The following is a 20653-nucleotide window of genomic DNA, read 5'->3' on the forward strand; positions in this document are numbered from 1 at the left end:
AAAAACATGAATTACAAATGAAAAATGAGGAATAATAAGAGAGGTTACGTATTTACAGCAGTATTTAGTATAAAAACATTATAGTATGCTATAGGCTTTTATGAGAAACATTCATTGCAAAAGCAAGGGAGGTTTAGTAGAATAGGAAATCAATATATACACATTTAAACAAATCTGGCAAAGAAAATGCACATTAGGTAGTCATATATCTATCGATTATTCTGGAGAAAAACAATCAGCTGTCCTACTAACAAAGACTACACAGATAAATAAAAATACTTTTTATGCTGATATTCTTTAAGTATTAATCAAAGGTCATACTTACTTGTTGTTGTTGATGTTGTGGTTGGAGTTGTTGTAGCTTGATGGGAGAAGGGGAAAAATCACAACATATGATTAGATATATTAAATTATGTCTCTGCATTGGCCTAATTGTGAAATAAAATAAATCTAAGAGGTTTACAACACTGGTAAAATGTGATGTTATGTTGTCCTATCTTGCCCTCATTCTTACATGTGGGTTCGGAGCCAAGGATTGGCCGATTACAAAAGCTCGAAGTCTCTAAGTTGGCAAGGTAGGTATCCCATAATGCAGTGGTATCAATCCTCAGATCTCGTTTGCGCTTTACGAGTTCAGAAGTGCTCTTCTTGGCCATGGCTAAGTGAACTTTGTCATCTGTGTTTTTTCTTGCATTTATACTTAGTATATAGTTGGATTAGTTAGAAAATACTTAGACTATAGTTAGTATACTAGTTTTACATAGTAGTGAATATTAGGTGTTGTTTAATAGTTTTGCTGTTTTGTTAGCAGTTTTGGATGTCGTTTTTTTCACAGGCCTGTGTGTGTGTTTATTGGTACCCCGTAGTGGTAGCTTAGTTTTCTCTTGTTGAGTCTTTTATCGGCTGTTTAACTTGCATCGAGTGTTTGCTATTTAGGTCTTTCTAGTTTAGTCCATTTTCCGATTGTTATTGGGATTTTTCCTACGTATGTGTATATCTGTGTTTAAGTGTAGGAAGCTTAGTTAACTGTTTTTTGGTGTGGCGTGTCTCTCTTATAGCAAAGTCCGTTTTTCATTAGAGGACTTTCCTAGTTTTGTGTTCTTCCCTTGTTTCTCTTTCGGCTAGGCCCATTTAAGTTAGAGGAACTAGTCCTCTTATTATACTGTTGTTTTTCTCTTCTGCCTTAACAGGGCTAGGACCATTTGAGTTAGAGGGCCTAGTCCTCTCCACCTATTACTTCTCCCTTTTCCCCCTTCCCTTACAAACCCACCCACCAACCCCCGTCCATATAGTCCTAGAGGACCTAGTAGGAAATTTTGTCTTTTCCTTATGTTGGAGACCTTTTCACTATTGTTTCTCCTTTACCTGAGGGTACAGTATAACTATTTCTATTATAGTTAACAGAAAACAAGATCTGAGGATTAATACCACTGCATTATGGGATACCTACCTTGCCACCAGCCAACTTAGAGACAGATTCAAAAATGAGTAGTTCATATTATATCTAAGATAAAACGTACAACCAAACTAACGAACAAAAAGAAATACCGGTTCCTCCTGTGTCTTGGGATCCAAAAACTCCAACCAGCCAAATGTAAGTTCTGAAAAGAACTAAAACAACCACAAGTAATAAAATGGTTTAATAAAGAAATCTTCCGTTAAGCGCTTTCACTTACAATACAGTAAGCTTCTTCAGAACTACCAAATACCCAGTGAAAAACATTTAAATAACTTTGTTGGCGCCAACAATGTAGCGAACTCCTTAAAGAAATATGCAGCAAAAACATACACAACATATGCTACGTGTCATACTCCATCCTAAATATTACCAAAAATACATGATAAGAAATCAAAAAATCACAAAATACACTACTATAATCCATACTATAAAACTGTCTGAAATAAAATAAAACTATCTAAAATAAGGCTATCTAAAATAAGAATAAAAAATATGTATATCCTCATGTTAACATTAATAGAGGCTTAATTGTGATAAAATCATTTAGACCAGGTTCAGTTGAAGCATCTGTAAAAAATTGCCACCATAACTCTTTATAAATACAAATATGCCTTAAAATGACCCCCTTTGGAGTCTATAACTACACTGTCCAAAATTGCAAATTTAAAATAATGCTTATCACTACATTTTTTATATGTCTGTATAACGCATTATTCACATCCTTAGTTTTGATGCTATACAGGTGTGAATAAATGCGTTTGTTGAATTTTCTCTCCATTTTGTCAATATAATAACCTGAACAAACCATACATAAAGCAATGTAAATAACCATTTTGGTTTGACAATTCCCTTGTTTGAGCCTAATTTTAGTACGGGTAACATTATTCAGGATAACATTTTCCCCTTCAAAGATGGAACTACATTGCTTACAACCACCACATTTACTCGTATACTTTTTATTGTTATTCCCTTCTCTACACCAATACCCTCTATCCAAATAATATTTCAAGTTCTTTCCTACTTTGTTAACAAAATGGGGGGCTTTTCCCAATATTAATGAAATTTCCTGATCAGCTAGTATAATATTCCAATTAATTTTGAATATATTCATAATTCTAGTTGTATACGGACCATATTCTAAAACACAAACTCTATTGAAATTGCTATCTTCTTTATACTTTTCATCACAACAAGTACCACTCATATTATTATGGGTCTTATTAACATATTTATAATTATATCCTAATAACGGTATATACTTAGTACCCCATTGTTTTATAACATATTCACTAATATTTAGCATCATATAGTTGTCATATCCTCTTTCCTTAAAAAGAGAGGTGATGAATATGACCTCTTCTAACATATCTTGATAGTCTGAGGTCATTCTCACTGCTCGAATAATTTGCCCCTTATATATATTAGAAAATTGTTTATTGGGGTGATTACTGCTATATTCAAGATAGCTATTTGAGAAGGTATTTTTGCGGTAAATTTTAGATTTGAATACTTTCCCAGATTTGAAAACCAAGGTATCAAGGTATGGAACACCTTGTTGATTTTTAAAACTAGTAAATTTAAGATAACTACTACTTAGATTGATATATTCAAAAAACTCTTCAAAGTCTTCGACATTTCCTGCCCATAAAATGTATATATCGTCCAAATATCTAACATAGTACCTCACTTTTTTCATATATTCACTAGTAAATAACTTGGTCTCTTCCCAATCTAACATTACTAAATTTGCGTAGATGGGAGCACAAGCTGCTTCCATCACTGCACCCTTACTTTTTCGAAAATATTCTCCTTCAAAGAAAATATAATTATAATCAAGTACCAAGGACATCATATCTACTAGTAGACAGTTGGTGTCCCAATCAATGACTGCATATTTTCTAATACTACTAGCAAAAGCCTCCAGTCCCTCTGATTTTGGTATACAGGAAAAGAGGTCAATGACATCTATAGTAACAAAAAGTAGCTCTTCATCATATAAGTGTATGGGATAATTTTTCAAAAAATCCCAAGAATCTTTTGCAAGATGAGATACTTTTCCATATATATGTTTTAAGGAGGTATCGATAACAGAACCAAGGGGGAAGGTCTTAGACCTACTTCCTGAGATAATGGGTCTAAACGGAGGATCTTCGATATCCTTGTGTATTTTCGGAATCCCCACTATCGAAGCCAGAGTGGGATATTCTACCTTAATAAACTTGTATGTACTTTCAGTAATTCTATGATCTATAAGGAACTCCTCTATACACATATCGATCCTTCTATACCCAATGTTGATCTCATTTAGTGAAACGGTCTGATAGTTACCTGAAGTATAAAGTATATCATGTATTTTGGAAGAATATGTCATACTATCATAGATGACTATGCCTCCCCCTTTATCGGGTTTCATAACCCTAATAGATTTATTTTTCTGTAAGTCCTGCAACACCTTCAATTCAAGTTGAGACAAATTATAATAAGGTAACATACTGGACCTATTGATCACATTATTTAACTGGTAAATCTGTTGTGTGACAATTTTGTCATATATCGAAATATAGGGATGCATAGAAGGCATAAATGTACTCTTTTTTGTCATATTTCGAGTTATCACCTTACAGTCAGGAGTGTTTAATGTATTATGAGTATCTCGAAACAATAGCTAAATTTAATTTCCTAATATATTTCTTGGCTTCAAAAATGGTGTCTACTACATTAAATTTCCTGACTGGGATACATTTCTTCCCTTTTGACAAAAGATCAAAATGTGTAATGTTCAAATCTAAGTCCGTATAATTGTAGATGTTAAAATTTTTATAAGTAGATATAACTCCATCTACTATAATTTGATCCGCATTAGTATGTACTATACTCGCATTAGAGTAATTTACCTCTTTCCTTCTCTCCATGTCATTTACCTTGTGTCCCTGTGATGTTGATAATACCCATTGGGTGGTACCTCTGTCTGTTGGTAAACACGGGGATTGTTGGTGGGTACAAATTTCCTCCAATTCCTCCCCTGATTGTAATACTTCATACTTCCCCTGTAATCCCTTTCTAAAAAACTTGAGTTGTTTTCCCTATGTGGCACCCCATCTTGAGTATAATTATAAGGTGTCTCTTTATTCCTGTTCCACAAATAGGCCCTGCCCTTATTGTATTGCTCCAAATCTCTTAAAAGTTTCTTACTTTTATGAGCATAAACTTTTTTTAACTTTTCTTTTACTAGTAGATATGATGTCCTTGGTACTTGATTATAATTATTTTCTTTGAAGGAGAATATTTTCGACAAAGTAAGGGTGTAGCGATTGGAGCAGCTTGTGCTCCCATCTATGTAAATTTAGTAATGTTAGATTGGGAAGAGACCGAGTTATTTACTAGTGAATATATGAAAAAAGTGAGGTACTATGTTAGATATTTGGACGATATATACATTTTATGGGCAGGAAATGTAGAAGACTTTGAAGAGTTTTTTGAATATATCAATCTAAGTAGTAGTTATCTTAAATTTACTAGTTTTAAAAAACAACAAGGGGTTCCATACCTTGATACCTTGGTTTTCAAATCTGAGAAAATATTCAAATCTAAAATTTATCGCAAAAATACCTTCTCAAATAGCTATCTTGAATATAGCAGTAATCACCCCAATAAACAATTTTCTAATATATATAAGGGGCAAATTATTCGAGCAGTGAGAATGACCTCAGACTATCAAGATATGTTAGAAGAGGTCATATTTATCACCTCTCTTTTTAAGGAAAGAGGATATGACAACTATATGATGCTAAATATTAGTGAATATGTTATTAAACAATGGGGTACTAAGTATATACCGTTATTAGGATATAATTATAAATATGTTAATAAGACCCATAATAATATGAGTGGTACATGTTGTGATGAAAAGTAAAAAGAAGATAGCGATTTCAATAGAGTTTGTGTTTTAGAATATGGTCCGTATACAACTAGAATTATGAATATATTCAAAATTAATTGGAATATTATACTAGTTGATCAGGAAATTTCATTAATATTGGAAAAAGCCCCCATTTTGTTAACAAAGTAGGAAAGAACTTGAAATATTATTTGGATAGAGGGTATTGGTGTAGAGAAGGGAATAACAATAAAAAGTATACGAGTAAATGTGGTGGTTGTAAGCAATGTAGTTCCATCTTTGAAGGGGAAAATGTTACCTGAATAATGTTACTCGTACTAAAATTAGGCTCAAACAAGGGAATTGTCAAACCAAAATGGTTATTTACATTGCTTTATGTATGGTTTGTTCAGGTTATTATATAGGCAAAACGGAGAGAAAATTCAACAAACGCATTTATTCACACCTGTATAGCATCTGAACTAAGGATGTGAATAATGCGTTATACAGACATATAAAAAATGTGGTGATAAGCATTATTTTAAATTTGAAATTTTGGACAGTGTAGTTATAGACTCCAAAGGGGGTAATTTTAAGCCATATTTGTCTTATAAGGAGTTATGGTGGCAAATTTTTACAGATGTTTCCACTGAACCTGGTCTAAATGATTTTATCACAATTATGTCTCTATTAATGTTAACATGAGGATATACATATTTTTTATTCTTATTTTAGATAGCCTTATTTTAGATAGTTTTATTTTATTTCAGACAGTTTTATAGTATGGATTATAGTAGTGTATTTTGTGATTTTTTGATTCCTTATCATGTATTTTTGGTAATATTTAGGATGGAGTATGATACGTAGTATATGTTGTGTATGTTTTTGCTGCATATTTCTTTAAGGAGTTCGCTACATTGTTAGCACCAAAAAAGTTATTTAAATGTTTTTCACTGGGTATTTGGTAGTTCTGAAGAAGCTTACTGTGTTGTAAGTGAAAGCGCTTAACGGAAGATTTCTTTATTAAACCATTTTATTACTTGTGGTTGTTTTACTTCTTTTCAGAACTTACATTTGGCTGGTTGGAGTTTTTGGATCCCAAGACACAGGAGGAACCGGTATTATATCTAAGAGAGGAGAACTCTTTTCCTGATGGCTCTATGACTGGTTCAGATAAGAAACGGTGAGTAGAAAACTTGATGAAAAGTAAAATAATGTATGCATAGTCCTTACTGATGGGTAAGTTAGATTTAAAAAAATGGGAGTTTGAAAGTAAGTTAGGAGGAAGCTGTATGTGTAAAGAGAATAACATGATAGAGCAAATAGCTGGCTGCCAGTTATTGTAAATGTGTACAGTGTATATATATATATATATATAGACAGATTACTGGCCTAGAGTCTAAAGTCTAAGTTTGTGTGATAAGTCCACTATAACTAATCTTATCTTGCTTAATCAGTATGCAGTCATTCAAACCCAAAACATCTAAAAACTTTGATCACTAGCTAGTCAAAACAGAGACAATCTCAAGTTTGCAAACTACGATACAACTTTTTTTTTTTTTGCAAGGGTAAACCTCCTTAACACAAGGGTTCAAAATAAGAAGGATCACTGTGGAATACTGAGTTTAAGGGAGTTGTTCCTTTCCCAACCATTGTGTCATTTCGTATTTAATATATAGGGCTTCCCTCTGCAAACAAACCACTTAAGACTACATGATACTTAAGTTTCTGCACACATTTCAGCAGTTTGATTCTTTTGTTTTTGTATAATTTGTGATCTATGGATCACACAAGCTTGGAGACGAGAGAGAAAATGAAGACAATACAATATTCATCTTCTCAATCTCCAGATGTAGCTGCTGCAATAGGACACTGGTGAACTTTCAAGCTTAACATTCTTAGAATCAATCAATAGGCCCATGGCAAAACACAGGCTGCCATATTGTCGTTCCTGAAAAATCATTAAATATTTCTATACTACATGTGAAAAAGTCAGCACAGTGTGTTTCATATTATGTCTGGCCTTTGGCATGCTGATTATTTACTTTACAGAGCCTAGGTCACATATCAAAGTAGTACCCAAGGATAATGTTATTAAATAACAATGTCATAAATCTATTTGCAATGACAAACTTACTTGTTGTGGTTGAGGTTGTGGTAGGAAGTACTGTGGCTACATAAAAAAGGCAAAAAAGAAAAATACATGTTTACATTTGTAATGGAATATGGTTGTGGTTAGCTAACTTAAACTCTTATCACTATACATATTTATTTATTTATTTATTTATTTCAGTTTGATGACCGGGGAGGTCCACTGGGCTCAGGAGCCCATTTTCAGTGGAGGCCCGGGGAGAAAAGCTCCACATTACATAATAATATAAAAGATAAAACAAAAGAAAATACAAAAGATAAAATTAAATTCGGTTCAAAGATACAGATACATAAAGATGCAACAGTCAGCCTAAGGGATAAGAATACTGGTAGATTGTGAAACAGAGACATTAAGAGGTATAGTATTTACATAACATATGAGTTGTGTATTGACATATTGACATATGAGTCATATATTGACATATGAGTCATATATTGACATGGTTGCTTACAAAGGTTACATAGAGTCTGAGTCTTGTTATGGCAGAGTGGTAGAACAAGCATAAATGTTAGGGAGGGGAATAAAGGGAGAGCAAACTATTTACAATACATACATATATACACATGACAACAGTAGACAGAAAGTAAATCCAGGAACAAAGTTGATGGTAGTAGGAAATAGTATAGAAATACAGTTAGTGTGTGTGGAGTAAAAGTCTAGGTGGGGAAAGTGCAGTTGCACTTCCACCTAGAGAACAAGTAGGAATGGAGTAGAGTTTTGAAGTTGTCAGAATTTTCTGTAATTCGTAAAGAAGGAGAGAGAGAGTTCCACTTTTTGGCTAAGGAAAAAGATAGGAGGTACTGCCCGGCAGGTCGCTTTGGTTTGTGGACAGTGAGTAGGTTTAGGTGAGCAGATCTAAGTGGCCTGTTAGGGGTGTATGTTTGTAGGATGTTGGATAGCGCAGGACATTTAGAGGGGTTAAATAATAGCCTGTGGGCAGTGGTAAGCTGGAGGTAGTCTAGAAGGTTGGGAAGTTCTAGCCAGTTTAGTGAGTGGAGCACGGGGCCGCATAACTAGTTATATAACATATGCATAGATGTTCCTCATTAGCTGTTCAGCTGTGAGATCTGCAGAACCTCAAATCTCATTCAGCCATTGCATTATAATGGTGATACTAATAATACAAATATAACCTCCTAACTGAAGTGCGCCTCTTACTTTTTCTTCAAATACCCCAAGAACTTCCAGTCCACAGCAGTCACCATACATCTGTGAGGAAGTTACCTTTACAAGAACTCCCAGTCCACAAAGGTCGCCATATACCCATGAGGAAGTTACCTTTACAAGGCATAAGTAAATGTTGTGCCTGTAAGAACTCTTCCTACATAAATTCAGAAGTTGTGATATAACAGTAAGCCAGTAAATATTACAGACACCAAGACAGAATAGAATTTTTCATGCTTCCTTACTTTATTAGTGTTCTCAGACCTCAATCCACCTGAATGTTAACCATCTTAATACCCACCTTATACCTAGTGATATGCCAAACACCTTTTATCATATGTAAACAGAGCAGTCTCAACGTACCCTGATCCTCTTCCATATGCATGGAAAGCAGTCCCAATGTACCTCTGCTCATCTGACGTGCAGGGAGAACAGTACCAATATACCCTCCTCCTCTGCCATGTGTAGGGAGAACAGTCCCAGTGTACCTTGTCCTTCTGACACATGCAGGTAGAACAGTCCCAATGTACCCTGCTGCTCTGCCATGTACAGGAACAGCAAGTCAAAGTACTGACATTTTTTCTAGGGCAATCATCTATCTAAAATCTCACCTTTAACACCTGTAACAGAAGTTCATTTCTAGTGTTGAGATACCTGCCATTGATATGTTACTAGCAGGTACATCATCATTAGAAATATGTTTAAAGTGTGTCTGTTTATGATTGACTTTCTTTGACTGTGGGAATGTTTCATAGTTCTTTTTCTTTTTCCTTAAAAGTTGTTCTTACTATATCAAAAGATGCAATTATTTTGGGAGTTGTATAGTACCACAATTTAAATATGTGTCACAGGTGAGGAAAATTCCCACCAGGTGTGTGAGCCATGTGTGACCCATCTGAATGTGTGTGTGTGTGTGTGTGTGTGTGTGTGTGTGTGTGTGTGTGTGTGTGTGTGTGTGTGTCCTGCCCAGCATTTACTTCTATGTCTTGCACCTCCTGAATGCTGGATTAGACTCTGCCCCCCCCCCCCATAACCCTGCAGTGGATTAAGTAAGTAATCAGATGTGGAATGAATGATGAATGGATATTGTTTGCACTGGCTTGTGTTATAAATACACAGTGATAGTAGAAGATATTTCAATCACAATCTAATACTAGTCTGTCATAGAAGTGTTTCCTATGAAATGATGCCTTTAGGCATCTACTGCAGTCTTCCAGTTTTTTCCAAATATGACATTCCACTATGTTTATAGACATAGATCTATCTAGAACCAAGAGTTCACCACAGTCCTTGATTTGCAAGACTCCAAATTGTCATTAATTCTAAGCTTTGTGAATAATGAATATAAACTGACTAGGACTCAAGTAGTAGTTAAATGGGTGGCTACCAAGAAAGTAGTTTGGCACACAAGTGTAAGGGCTGGCCTAGCATGTTACTCCACAGCTGAGTCATGTTATGCAGGGGGGCATTCATGGTGGAACAGTCTAAGACCCTTTCTAATTTTTATTCAAAATGTCAGTGTATCATCCTACTTTCTGTGAGGTTGAATGTTATAATGTATTGGTTTTTAACTATTTCACAATAAAATTGTAAATTTCACATAACCCCCAATGCCTTATAGTAGGCAACTGAAACAAGCTATCTCCTTGGGAGACATCAGTTCACCCCCGATGCACTCCCAGCTCTCTAACAGCAAGGGGTAGGGCCTGCTGCAGCTGATTCATACATCTGTGGGCTCCTCAACAGCATGCCCTGCAGGAGGGAGATGCAGTGTGAATGTTAACATTAGTAAAGATGTAGTACACATGGTGCCAGTAATATAGTAAAATTTAGCAAGTAATTTGCAAAGTAACTACATTGTGCCATAAGTCTCAGCTACCAACTGTGGCAGCCACCATAAATGGCCTCAAAATCTACCCATACTGAAAGATACAAGGTGCAAAATATCATTCACATAAGGTGCAGATGACATACAGACAGCATTGCATAAATACTCTACCACTGGTACCTGCATGATGGCAGAAGCCTGAAAATGTAATCATGGCTTCATAACTAAGCTACAGCTCCTCATATAAATTCAGGACAGCAGAAACATGAAGATGTGCCTACAACTTCACAGATAAGCTACATCCCCATATATATATATATATATATATATATATATATATATATATATATATATATATATATGTGGAAGACGGACCAAAAATACGAGGTAAAAATCCAGACATTCTGCAAAAATCTGGACAACTAAGAGGTATGAATATATCTATACAGTTTGTTCTTGTCATATTATAAGTTCTGCAATGAATACAGCATTGTTTGTATGCTGAAGTCATAGGAAACAATTCCGAGGTGAGATAATTCCAAAGTGTAGCAAGTTTAATGGGTAATAAGTGATGACTGTACTATTCTGCTGTCAATTAAGGATATGAATTATGATTGGAAATTATTTTCCAGAAGGTACCAGCTAGTCAGTGGTTTGTTTCATGCACTTGTCTGCCATGTTAGCATTTAAAGTTACATTTCACTTTATGCTTAATCTCAGCTTGTTGCCATTCTAATCTAAAAAAAATAAATGTCTTGCCTTAAACTGCTTTCAAGTCTTACTAAATGTACTGAAGACAGGCGTGCAACAGGGAGCTTTTTTTAACACAATCTTCTGAAATGGGTACTGATAGAACCCAACAGTCACTTCCTGAACTGGCTATACAATGAAATTGCTACCTGATATTTTTTTCCACAGCATCTGGAACTGCAAGTACTACTAAAGTTCTCTATTTTTTAAGATGTGTGTCAGGTTTTGAAGAGCTTCTTAACAGCACTTCATGTCTTTCAGGGTCAGCAGTATTTCTTGGTGATGACAGTACAGCTTTTATGCTGACGAGAAGCTCCATAACACAATGCTGTCCTGCTTACATGTACCCTTTAATGAATGGCTTGGTGGCTTGAGAAACAAACAATCAGCAAGAGGGAATGCTAAGAAGTCTATGAAAACTGTAAAATAAAAGGAGGGGATTGAATCATTTTTCCCTTGCTTTCATTTCACCAAAAAGTCTACAGTATGCTGGAATTGTTTTTTGAGGAAGCAAGTGAGAAGACTGCACTGCAAACAACAACTTCTTGTCCTGGTCTCCAGCCACTTCTTAAATAAAAACAAAAAATCTGAGAGTAACTGAGACAGAGAGAACATTCTTCTGCTGGCTGAGGCTGCTGTAAAAAATACAATCTCTTTTTTTAGACTGCTCCACACTGGAGAAGGAGCTAATGATCGAATTATCATGCTTGCATGTGTGTGTGTGTGTGTGTGTGTGTGTGTGTGTGTGTGTGTGTGTGTGTGTGTGTGTGTGTGTGTGTGTGTGTGTGTGTGTGTGTGTGTGTGTGTGTGTGTGTGTGTGTGTGTGTGTGTGTGTGTGTGTGTGTGTGTGTGTGTGTGTGTGTGTGTGTGTGTGTGTGTGTGTGTGTGTGTGCGTGCGTGTCTCCCTGAGGTAAGCTGCAGAGATGACAGGTTGAGAAAAACAGCTACTTGTAAGCAGATAGAGAGATTGATAGGGTAAGTAAGTTCTTGTTCCAAGTATGAATAAATAAGCAGAAAGAAATCAGGGAGAATTGTTAACAGATAAAACATGGTTTTAAAAACAGGAAGGGGAATCAGTATTTTCTGATGTAAAAGTCCATTATTACTTTTACTAAAAGCCTTAGTGTAGGTAGGGCAGGGCAAGATTTGCAGTTAAAACAGAGGATGACAGGTATAAGCTGTTACTGATCTGCTTTCTGTAAGCCATGATTTAATTCCTTCTTCTTTCATTTGCTGTCTGACTAAGCAAGCTGCTTACTTAATGAACAAGTGCTGTAGGGTTTCCCCTGAAAAGGAGCACTTGTACTCAGTGGGCCTAATAGGTTAACTCATGAATACATTTTTTGGAAGATCAGAGCAAGATGTTGAGCCATTTAATTACTGATTCCTTTTTATTTTGGAAGAGCACTATTTTGAGGCATTTTACTGTAATGATTCCTTTTTACTTTGGTGTCAGGGACAAACCAAGATTTTACTTTGGAAGGCACAGCAAAATGTTAAGCCATTTCACTGTAACCATTCCTGTTTTACTTTGGTGTTGGTGATGGGGGCGGACAAAGATTCTGAGCCATGTAACATATGCATATGTTGGAGGGACAAAGCAAGCTGGAGAAATGCAACCATAATAGTTATTTTGTTTTATTTCAGGAGGGACACTGTAAGATCTTAAGCCATTTAACACACACACACACACACACACACAAAATCTGAAGCAAAGTCTGCAGCTTTAATGATAAGCAGTATTTTCTGGGAATACTCCATCTTTGTCCAGTTATCTAAATGTAAGGGGCAGAGCAACATTTGTGACAATTAAATTCCAGAACTATGTGAATTAGAATATATTTTAGAAAGTAAAGGAAGTCCATAACTGTAATTATTGGTGTTTATTGATCATATTCCACCAACTTTTTTCAACATAAGTCTTAACTTTTGCAAGAACAGTGCAAAATGTTGAGCCACAACTAGGGAGGTGTTAAAAACACCTGCATTGCACAATTGTGTGAGTTGTGACTGATATGGGTTTTCAGAAAAGAGGAAATGGTTACTAAAGGTACAAAAAATAGATGGTTGAGAAGGATGAGTGAAACAATATTAGCTATGTCTGTGTAACAGACAGGGTGACCTAAGGACCGTATTGATTTTTTTAGTACATGTGGACAGGGTTAGGGCTATCAGCTTTAATGATGTGGTAAATATGGAGTGTATATATATATATATATATATATATATATATATATATATATATATATATATATATATATATGTATTTGCAGGAGCACTACAGAATCCTGAAAGCCCAAAATCCTGAGACCAAAATCCTGAAAGTTCAAAATCCTGAAAACACACAGGATCCTTATTCCAGCACAAGTACATACAGAAAGAAATAAAACACAAACTATATTACTGTTCTACAAGTATAAGCAGGGGGGCAAGCACCTCTGTACCCCCCATGTGTGGGGCTGTGCCCCCCACACCCCTTGCTACTTAAATATATCAACTCCAAGGTTGCACTTAGTGTAGTGAAGTGCAATCTCAGAGCTGATATATTTAAGTAGAAGGGGTGTGGGGGGTGCAGGGGAAGGGAAGCCCCCCTGCATATAGTTGAAGGGTAATATGTTTCTGTATGTACTTGTAGTGGAATATAGTAAGTGTTGGTATCCTGTGTGTTTTCAGGATTTTGGTCTCAGGATTTTGGTTTTCAGGATTTTGGGCTTTCAGGATTCTGTAGCACTCCCATATTTACAGTGTTTCTAGCTAGTGTAGAGAGGATTAAGGTTTTGAGCTTGTGTAAGGACTTGTATAACTTAAAGACAGAAAGCACAGTTGCATAAGTCCTACTTACCTGTAACAGTAGATGTTCTAATTTTTCACTGCCTCAGTGGCATTTTGGGTTATCTGCTAATTTAACCCAGCATTCATAAGCTAAAATTCCCCTCTCTGTCTTTTCCTGTGACAGCTGATTGGCTGAGCATATCCTGAGAGGGAAGCTTTCAGCTGTGACAGGGACAGTGTTTGGGCTTTTTCGCTTCCACAACCAATGAAAGGAAGGGGAAAGTACCTGAAGTCAGAATTATCTAGCAAGAGTGAAGTTTCAGCCAATCATGATACCATATTAAAGCCAAATCCAACAACAGCTGGATCAAAGATGCAGAAACCCACCTCAGCCAGGCACAATCTGTGGGATAGTGGTTGGGTGCTGCCACTGAGGCAGTGAGGAATTCAAACATCTGCTGTTACGGGTAAGTAGGACTTTTACATCTGTAATATGTTCATCATTCCCACTGCCTCAGAGGCATTCTGGGTAGATTCCCAAAGCTTACTCAGGAGGTGGAAGGATAAGGATCGTGGCATCTTAACAAACCCTGCTCTGGACCTAGAAAATTAATCTGATTTGTATTACTTTGTAAAGATATGAACAGAGGACCAGGCTGCTGCCTCTAGAATGCTTCCAGAGTCTACCCCTTTCCAACATGCTATGGAAGAGGATAAGGCCCTAGTCGGGTGAGCTTTAACTTTGTCTGAAAGGTATCTACCATGGTGGGAGTAACAGAAAAAAATAGCAGAGGACAACCATTGTGCAATAATTTGCTTAGAGACAGGCTGACATTTCTTAGCCCCATATTGGAGAGAAATAGTTATTCAGCATTACTAAAGGGCTTTGTTCTGCCAAGGTAGTATCTGAACTGCCTGTGTGCATCCATGGTATGTTGAGCTTTTTCTCCCTTGTTTTTTTTGGATTAGGCTAAAACACTGGGAGATTAAAAGCTTGAGTCAGGGTAAATTGAGAATAAAATGTAGGCATGTATAATGGATTAACCAAGTCCTTGTGAAAAATTAGATACGGTTGGTCCACATTAGAGCTTGCATCTCAGAGACTCGCCTTACAGATGACAGAACAATGACTAAAACTGTCTTCCAAGTAATGAACCATAAATCAACTGGACAGTCAGGTTCAAAAGGAGGTAAGGTCAAGTTTTCAAGAACAAAGTTGAGATTCACGAGAGAAAGAATTTGTTTTTGAAGGTGACTCACATGCAACACTCCTTTCATAAACTGTTTTATGACAAAAAGAGATGAAAGAAAGGGATCCACTGGCATACAAACTGAGATGGCCACCAGATGCGCTTGATAAACTATCTCTAAGTAGCTTACAGAAATATTTTAAAACCAGAGGAATTGAAACCCTTTCAGGACCTTTGTTATCAGCTAGGCATCCCCTAGAAAACCTCTTCCACTTGCAAGCGTAACATTTACAAGTTTTTGGTTTTCTTGTCTCCTTAAATACCTGCATGTACATTCTCACGGAACAAGTGTCTAAAAGCTGTCAAAGTGGAATCACATAGGATGTCAGTTGCAGTTGCTCTAAGTTAGGGTGTACCATTCACCCTGATGGTATGTAAGCATATCCAGTCTGTGAGGAAACTTATGGTAATTGCACTTGGCCAATTCTTTTAAAAGGGAGAACCAACTTTGCCTGGTACAAAAGGGGGTTCCCACAATGATCTCTGATATATATTTTTTGAATCTTTAGAAGTACCTTGGGAGTCATTGGAAAGGCTGAAAATGCATACAGGAGCATTCCCAACTATAGGTAATCTAAATATGGAAATAATAAATGTGGATGCCTATGGTTCTGCAATAGGCAACCGCAGTTTGTAAACACCCAAGGCAAATTGCAAAGCACAAAGGGTAATGCAGAAAACTGATAATGTAAGCCAGACACAAGAAATCTCAAAATTTTCCTATAGCTGGGAGCAATAGGAATAAGCATCCCTGAGATCTAGAGTTACATTGAAACAGTGGTCTGGAAGCAACATTAGGACTAAATGTAATGTGAGTATTTTGAATTTCAGAACTTTTACTAAGGCGTTCAGAAAGGACAAATGTAGTATGGGTCTCCAGGAGTGCTCCCTTTTTTGTACCAGAAAGATTCTGGAGTAAAATCCTTTGCCTGTGTGCATTGCAGGTTCTATGATCCTGCTTCTACCATGAGGTGGAACACTGGAGGAAACAGCTCTGTTTGGTCAGGTGGGTGTGAGGGAATTCTCCTGAAAGGGGTGGGGATTTTCTATCCACTGCTAAGTGAATCCTCCCCAAATTATTCTCAGAACTCATTTGCCTGATTTGCAGCTAGGTGTCAGGGTTAATAGAGAACCTGGGGGAAAGGAGGAAGAGAAGAAAAGGGGGTAGGGGTATTCTGTGACTTGGAATTGCCTTTCCTTTGCAAGGGATTGATCCTTTTTCAGCAAGGAACCCCTCTTGTTTGGTTTCAAAGAATTATCCTTCTGCCATTTCCTTTTGGATTCCTGACTTTTGGTTTGGCTGAGATTTTTGTTAGTTCTGCCCCTTGAAGGAAAATGCCTTGTTTGGGGAGAACTTGGGTACATGAAACATCTTATATACTCCATGCATTAGTTTTACTCTATCATCCTACTGTTTGTGAATTTGTGTAACAGAGGGCCCAAACACCAAGGCACATTCAAAATACTGGCTTTTAAATAACCAGAGAAGTTCTGATGAAGTAACCAAGCATACCATCTTAATACAACAAAGAAGTAGCATTTCTTGATACTGTATCTGCACATTCAAGCACACCTCTCAAAGCAGGTTTCAAAACTTGAGTCAAATTAGAAACAATTTAATTCATAAAAGACTTTTTGCTCTACAGGAAAAGATGCAGCAAAGTCATCCAAACTGTACACACACTGTAAATAAATGTCCACATATACCCTTGATAATCTAACACTCTACAGGCTGGATTACTAAAAAGACATCATTTTGTCCTGAAGGTCTAACCATTTTCTCTCTTTATCAGGGGGCACTTGATTAGATGAAGCCAAGGAAGTTTTATTTGAGCAGTCAGCTAAGGAGACCGCAGCTGGGTCAACAGTCAAATGAGAAGAGACCTGTCACATCTGAGGAGACCGCATATTTTCTCTGAGCATTTTTAGGGACAGCTAGAACACATACTGGTTTCTTGCAGGCACCTTTATAAATATCTTCCAAGGCTGGTAATAGAGGGAGGATAGTCACAAAATTGGCCATTTTGTCCTCTATAAGGCCATATACCCTGACTAGCTCTGTGGTAGTTCCAACTGCTCCCAAGTAAAAACACCGGTAAACCTGGCAATCATCTGAGGAAAAGAGAATACTTGTTTAGACTTAAACTCAGGTTTACCTTCCAAAGAATCAAAATGACTGCAACCAGCATTGTCCTCATCAGGTTCCTCATCATTCTGTGAAACAACATAAAGGTCTCTTGCCAAACTAGCACTAGAGCCACGTATGGGAATGCAACCAGCAGAAATAGCTGTCTCCAGAACACTCCTCCTCACACTTTAATCATGTTAAACTGACATGAAATAATGTTTAATACAATTTAAACTATATGTCAGAGAGAAAAACAGAGTACCGTCAAATAAGTTAATCTGCAGTAAAATCAAGATAAACACTGACAGAAATAAAATATTAAAGTGTGTGTGTGCATTTTAAATAAATATAAAAATAGAAAGAGAATAAAAAAATCTAATAATAAAATGAGAGGAAAGGGGCCCCAAGTTGGGCTTATATGAATAGTAAGCTAGAAAAATTGGCACTGGATCCTGTGATAGAAGAAAAATACTGAACACTCACTTCCTGTCAAACCTGAAGGCTTCCCTCTCATGATGTGCTCCGCAAATCAGCTGTCTCAGCAAGAGAGAGGGATGGGAGTCTGAGCTTTTGAAAACTGTCTAGTATTGGGTTACCTTGTCAGATAACCTAAAATGCCACTGAGACAGTGGGATTTACGAACATCAGTTCTGACTTGTTAAACTGTGTTGTGTATGCATTTCCTGTTGGTTGTCAGGTTGTGTATACATTTACACTTTCTGGTCAGTGTTTTAACTAATTATTGCTTTTAGTTGATTTTACATTGGATGGACTGTGTCACATGTTTTATTGCAGCTACTATTTATTTGAGTGGATACTTTATTTGTTATGTTAGCACTGAAGAAGGGGAAACCTGAAAGCTTTGCTGTCGTTGAAAATAAAGTGAAGAGAATTTAACGGAGCACTTTGCTATCCTTTTTTTCTTTGTTTGGTCTTGTGGTTCGTACAGGATGCAGTTTGCCACAGTAAAGATATTTTTTGCTGCTTGAGCTTGAACTTTGTTGATACCTTACTGTGGGCTCTCTTTTATAAGTGAAACAGAGCCCGTTTCTGGAAAGTTGTTTGGAAATAATGGCTTCATCTTTTTTATCTACACGAAGCCAAGTTCGGAGAGCAGAAACTGTGAGCTCCCTTAAAGAAGTATTATGCAAAGAGAATAACCCACTGCTAGCCTTTATTCATTCTTCGGGTTCTAGTGGTGAGGCTATCTTAGCTCGAGGAACTGATGACCTGAATAAAAGCATGCTGCAATTGGAGAAGAAGGTACAATCTTATAAGCGTTTGCAATGGCAGCGCTTAAGTTTTCTAGCATATTTGGAGCTTGGGGTAGTACCAAGAGGTCTACGGATCTTAAAAATGCCTAGATATTTTTATTTCTACCCCAAGCTATTAGCAAAGTGGCAGCAGTTGAACCTTAAGCTTAGCGCGGACTATATGTCTTTGATGAACGAATATTTCAGTAAAATTGAAGGAGATCTGATGGGTGAGATTGACCAGCTCGAAGATAAAATTACTTCAAATGCTTCCTTTTATTTGGTGTCTTCTGGCTTCCAACATATGTTAGAAAGGTTGTCTAACTTTGATAAGAGCCAGGAAGCCTATAAAAGAAGGAAACTGCTGAGAGATATTAACGATTTTAAACTGGGCCATATTTTTTCTTGGCCCAGAAAGTCTGGAAATGTGGATGATTCGAAGTTAAAGAAGAGCCGTTTGGACAGGTTAGATAGTTTCTTGCCTGAAGGAGAAGCATTTAATGAAGAAACTTTCGTTCCTATGGCAACAGACAATGAAGTTACAGCTAAGGAACCAGGGAGGCGGGAGAATCGAGGTCCGCCCAATCAGGGCTCAGAGGCTGCACCACCGGAAACTACTATACCGGTAGTAGCAGGAGAAGGAGAGAACGATAAATCAGCCGATAATTCTGGACAGAATGTCCAGTCTTTTTTGAAACAATTCAAAATACCCCAAATAACTTTTCCAGCCAAAATAAATACAAAGAACAGGTCAGGGTCCAGGGGGAGATTGAGACAAAGACCGGAGACCGTCCATGTCAGCAGTTTTTGTACATAAATGCAGAACTCCTTTTTAAGCCTAGCCATGCATCCAAAATGCATCCCCCAAGTTGTGGTGCCCTAAAGGTTATTTAAAGTGGTATATATAGGCTAGGGCATGGGGAGTCGAGCATTTAATGGCTGCCTGTCTTCATTAGAGACATAGTTGACAGACCGGGGTGAATTTCTGATTCCACTATCCACTGGTCGAGGTTATACTTGAATAGGGCTAGGGAAGACCTCTACTTCACAAGGATGGGAAGCCTGCTCCAGAGAAGGGATATTCTCTAACACACATACCTGTACTGTCAACATGTCCTATTTATGTTGCAAACAAAAGTCTCTTGTCTGGGTAATTCTAATGCTTTTTGTTTTGTGGATATGCAAAAGGTCCATTAGAATGGGCTCTAATGATGTCTTGTATGCCTTTATGACATGGGCTATAAACATTTTTATTTGAAGCAGCCATTTTGTATTGTGCTGTTTCATATTTGACACTTGAAATAGTTAAAGTGATCAGCTATTATTGACCCAGTAAGGTATCTAAGGTGTTGGATTAGAAACTGCATGTGTGTGACAGGAAATGGCCATCAGTATATATACATAAATTTAGATAGATAGATAGATAGATAGATAGATAGATAGATAGATAGATAGACAGATAAATATTTGAAGTACAGAGAAGCTTTACTTGTATTAAAATGATAACATCCCAGATTAGTCCTGGATCTTTATATGACCATAGATTTTTTGCCATTTGTATTATGCCTGATTCATTGTTCATATAATCTTTGCTAATATTTATAATAATTACTTATACATTTTTACTCTGCAAAGTACCTGAAAGGTATAATGTTCAGTTTGTGAACTGACAATTTTTCCATTTAAATCTTAGTTTATTTTTGGGGTCATATGGCTTACGAAGCTTGTCCCTCTTTTGGGTATATGACGTTTGTGTCCTCCAGAAGACAGTATGGAAAAGTATGTGTATTAGTGTGCTTTTTGCATTTTTAGATTGTGTTGACAGAATATTTCAGAATTTTTGGATTTTCAAAACTGTTGAGTTTAAAAGTGTGATATTTTTTGTGTGTAATAGACTTATTGCAATCAGTATATTAACTTGTACTTTGAGTATCCATGTGGTAATTCCACCTATATGCTTGAAAGTTCCATGTCAGTTTTTATCTACACTAGATATTTTCTTATTAGTTCATGAGGAGGA

General features: G+C 36.7%; 1 long non-coding RNA gene across 1 annotated transcript in view; it reads right to left on the bottom strand.

Annotated features, from left to right (window-relative positions):
• Nucleotides 1-327: 327 nt before the first annotated feature.
• LOC122791763 overlaps nucleotides 328-20653 on the bottom strand; it is a 108030-nt gene continuing 87704 nt past the window's right edge. Inside the window, exons 5-6 of the long non-coding RNA XR_006363195.1 lie at nucleotides 7474-7509; nucleotides 328-361 (exon numbers count right to left, since the gene is read on the bottom strand). This is a non-coding gene — a long non-coding RNA (uncharacterized LOC122791763). The remainder of the gene's footprint in view (nucleotides 362-7473; nucleotides 7510-20653) is intronic.

The sequence above is a fragment of the Protopterus annectens genome, chromosome 17.part0 (genome assembly GCF_019279795.1).
Source record: "Protopterus annectens isolate FY-2018-M chromosome 17.part0, PAN1.0, whole genome shotgun sequence".
In the NCBI taxonomy this organism is placed as follows: domain Eukaryota; kingdom Metazoa; phylum Chordata; order Ceratodontiformes; family Protopteridae; genus Protopterus; species Protopterus annectens.